Here is a 4717-nt window from a genome sequence, read left to right as displayed (position 1 = left end):
TCTCGGCTCCCAGGCTGGGGGCCGGGGGCGCTCTCCTCCCAGCCCCCGGCTGCACTGGCTGGGCTTTCCTCCCGGGTGGTGCGCTGAAGAGCCGTCGGCGCTCTCTCCAGCTGCTGCCTCCCGGCGCAGTTTGCCCGGGATGCTGAGGCTGCCACCACTCCCACCACCCTGGCCCACTACGCTTTATTTTCCGGAGGGCTTCGGGGAGTCCACGTTTTCCCCATCCGCAGGGAACAAATAGCTTAAAGGCTTCGGTCAGCTCTGTGGCTGTTGACCCAGAAAGCTCAGACCGCCTTGATACTCCTCTGCCCACCCCTCTCTCCTCTTCCACGATGTGGGAGAGGAGCGCTCGGTGCCAAGAGTCCCAGCCCGGCCCATACCTGGCTGTCTCCTGCCGGCTGGTTCCTCCTCTGGCTCGGCTGACAATTAAGTCGGCGCGTCTGCTTCCGAAGTCCTGTGTGTGTGTTGTGTGTGTGTGTGTGTGTGTGTGTTGGGGGCGGGGAGTGCCCTGCTGGGTTCCCAGGTTAACTTCTGGGTGCTGGTGGCCGCCGAGGCGCAGGCCGTTCCTGTGACTTCTTCTCGGCCCTCCTGGTAAAGAGCCCAGGAGCCACTGCTCGCGGGAAGGACTGATACCCGCAGGGTGGACCAGGCGCTCCGGTCTCTGCTCGGCCCGCAGGGACGCCCTCTTCCCGGCGTCCGCGTGAGAAGCCTCCAGATTTGAAAATCAATTCAGCTTCGGGCGTAATTGTCCGCTTCTCACAATCACGCTCCAATCTGGAATCGAACTTGGTCCTTGGGCCTGGTGGGGACCCGTGGGGCGGCCCCCAGTGTGGGATGTACACCCGGCCGCCACATGCCGCGGCTTTCTTTCATTTACAAAGGAAAGAAAAAAAAATCTGCAACAAAAGGCAGAGCCGTGTCCGCTTAGGTGCTTTCATCCCTCAGAGAAAGGACAGATGTGCCCATTGTCAGGCTCTTGGCAGTTACGACCGGGTCAGCGCCAAGCCTCAGCCCCGGGGCGAAAGGTGGTCACAATGGGAGCCTGCCTCTCAAAGCCTGTGTATCTGAGCCCGGATATGGAATAAAGTGTGTGTGGCCTGCACTGGTCCAAACTCAAATTGTACTTCCCTTTGCTGGGATACCCGGTCAGAGCCCACCAGAGGTGTTTCTACTGAAAATGCTCCCAGACTCCAGGAGACATCAGGGCTGGGATGGAAGTAGCAGAGGTGACTGGTTCCCCTAGGGCCTAGGCTAGGCAAAAGCTTGGGCAGGGCCACCCTTGGGGGAACTTCCCACCAGCTAAGGCATGAGCAGGTCCATCTCTTTGCCTAGGTTCCTGCCACCACCAGGACATCATCATCACAGGAGGTCAAGACTGGTGGGTACAGTCAGTCAGCCTGACTTCCTTGAAAGTGGTCATGTCCTGGAATTGGTTAATCTGGCTGATTTGGTCACCAGAGACACTCCTATCTTGTCCAAACAATGCCTATGGAGGCCTTGGAATTGGGGATCTACTTCAATGGATTTAGCATCTACTTGCCCAGTGAACATTTAGGAGTTTAAGGCCCCCAGAGAGAAAAAAGATCTTTGGGGAAAATACACTGACATAAAGAAACTCAGAAAACAAAATTACTCTATTTAAACTTTTATCTACATTTATCTATCCAGAGAAACAAGCATAAAGTATATTTTCTGCCTAGTGGATCACAATATGTTCGTGGGAAGCTGCATTCTTGTTTCCCTATTGTTTCTGTTCTTTTTTTGTCATAGCATAGAATGTGTGGGTCTCATATGAAACCAGACAATGGGTTAACGTAGCAGGCAGCTTTTGAGCTAAACTATTGTCTCCCCATACCCCCATATTTTAATCCCTTGGAAATTATTGACTTGTCCATATGACAAGTCTTTTCCCAAAAAGCAGTTTGTTAAAAGAAAGAAGTAAATACCACCAAGTGCACAAATTGTTCATGGTTTTTTCTTTGTGTATCTAATTAGGGACTTGATCCTGGAAACCCTTCTTCACAGGAAGCTCTGGCTGAGCCCCTAGACTCTAGGGCAGGGGTGGGCAAACTTTTTGACTCGAGGGCCACAATGGGTTCTTAAACTGGACCGAGGGCCGGAACAAAAGCATGGATGGAGTGTTTGTGTGAACTAATATAAATTCAAAGTAAGCATCATTACATAAAAGGGTACGGTCTTTTTTTTTTAGTTTTATTCATTTCAAACGGGCCGGATCCGGCCCGCGGGCCGTAGTTTGCCCACGGCTGGTCTAGGGCCTAGAGGCTACCTGAAGAGGGCTGGGATCAGGTGAGCAAAACTCCCCTATTCCCTTTGTGAAAAGGGGGGCTGGTTCAGTGTTGGTCCCTAAAGGAGAAGTCAAAGAAAAGATCTAGACAAGCATTATCTATGTTGAGTTAATATGTGTGCTGTGCGCAGGACTTGCTTTGGTTTGAAAATCTCCCTAATCTTTCTTGGCTATTCATGCTATTATATTTAACCATGGTTTTCCTATAGTTGACTGAATTACAGTGATTTCTCAGAAACATTTTATCCTTACTTGACTTTTTGGAAATTTTTCCTCTATTAAGGAAAGGGGTGGCTTCCCTTAGGCCAGATTAAAATAAGAGAGAGAGAGAGAGAGAGAGAGAGAGACTAAACAGATTGCCAACTGCTGAGATAGCTTTTTGTCATGTTGTCTCTCTCTTCCCTTCCCCCTTCCAGTGCTCAGCAGAATGCCTGGCACCCATCAGGTGTACTGTGGGGGAATGAAACAATTCAAACCCAAGGAGAAGTTCCTTGAAACTACTTGGTTGATCAAGTGTATTACAGTATGCTGCACAATTCTTTATGACCACCAAGAAGTTCGAGGGGAGGGCTTATTGGCAACTGGTTAGATTTTGAGTAGCTGCAGGGAACTTAAAAAAATAATGTCAATCATCATCACAAAATTACATATATGTATATATTTAAGAAAAAGGGAAATAAGACTATTGACTAGATGCTTGTTGCTGGTAATATTTTCAGTGTGAAAACCAGGATTTCAGACTGCTTATTTTGTAAATATCGGGGTGGTGGTGGTGGTGGTGGTGGTGATTGGGAAGGTAAAAATCTTTCCCATGCTGGATGGGCTAGAGCTTACCAGGTGACCCCATTAAACTTAGAAAAGAGAATGAAAATAAGTCCATTCCTCCAAATGCTGGCCACACAAGCTTTTCTGAAAACTTCCTTCAGCTTCAGAGCTCCTGCTTTAGTTTTCTTTGTGAGTAATAGAGAGCTAACATATGGCCCCGTCCAAGTTTTCTGGGCCATTCCAAAGAAATGTTTCGAGAGCCCCTCTGAGACATTGAATGTTTACTTCCCATTTGTTGACCACATAAACAGCAAGCCTGGGTGTCAGGGCAGATCCCGCCCCCCCCCCCCGCCCCCCCTGCAGCCAAGTTCCAGTAAGAGGCTGGCTCCTTGGCCAGAGTTTCAGAAGGTAACTCACCAGTGTTTCTGATGCTTGAAGCAAGTCTAGAATTAAACTCCTGGCGAGGAACCATTTCTTCGGTGTCTGGCAACAGTATACTGGCCACAACTTGATAACTATGGCGTGAAGGATTTGGTGGTGCTTTCTGCCAGGCTCTCTTGTCTTCCTCCCGCCTCTGGAGAAATTTAATTCAGAAAATTGCTGTTGGCTTAGAATAGAACACCAAGAAATTCAGAAGGGGGTGGTCTGGTGATTCCCATTGAAAACCATTTAAAAAATTAATCAATGACTTCTCTGTACTCTCTGGGGGCCAAAGAAAGGGTAACCAATTATTTTAGCCTTCTTCATCAATCTTTGATCTCCTATTAGCATCTAGTTTTTAATTCATCTGTTCAGTTTTTTCCCTTCTTAACCTAAATTAAGGGTTTTGCTCATGACAATATGTATATTTTATACTCTGTGTTTTTGCACTCTCCTTTGTTCTATCGCCTACCTACCCTCTCCAAATCCAAAGAGAAGGTGCTCTGGTGAAGGGCTCTCCACAGCTGGTGCCATCTCCAGCTGACGCCGGGATTCTGGGAGATGCGGAGGGTGACCAGGAGCTCAGACCCCTTGCCAGCATCTCCAGTTACTTCATCTCTTGGGCCATCCAATAAGCTAGAAGTGGCTCTCTTGGGTTTAAATCTGTTCTTGTGGTCCCCAGTTTCAATGAGGACTTTTCAATGCCTCAGGCCCAGTGCCCTGAAGGAGGAAGGAGTGTCCTAATATTGTGGAGGGGTCCAAGGCTCCCTGGTGATGCTCGGGCTGCAGAACCCCGTGCTGCTTTCCTCAGTCAGTTGGATTCTGGGGGAGTTGCCCTTTCTCTTGTCAAACTTGCAGCGGATTTCTCTTTCTTTGAAGTACATTTCAAAGGAGATCTGTTGGGACTACCGGGGGGTGGACTTAGTGACAGATTTTCCGGGTTTGAGGCGGTGGTTCAGGATCCTCTTCGGGTGCATAGAATCTAGATTAGGAGGTGCAAGGGTAGAGTGCCAGGGTTCGGGACTAGGAGGACAGGGCAAGGGGCAAGGGGCCCTCTCGCTGGTGCAGTTCTACTCCGAAGTGGGAAAACTCAGAGCAAAGAGGGCGGTGGGAGACCGAAGTCGGCTTGGCTCAAGATGGTCTCCAGATGCACCATCCCGGGCCTTGTAGGAAGGACGCAAGTCACGGGTTGCAGCCCCGCCGGGAGCCTCCAGCGGCGGCGGCGGC

This window comes from Myotis brandtii, unplaced genomic scaffold (assembly GCF_000412655.1).
Source record: "Myotis brandtii unplaced genomic scaffold, ASM41265v1 scaffold182, whole genome shotgun sequence".
NCBI lineage: Eukaryota > Metazoa > Chordata > Mammalia > Chiroptera > Vespertilionidae > Myotis > Myotis brandtii.
Note: the sequence above shows the minus strand (reverse complement) of the source record.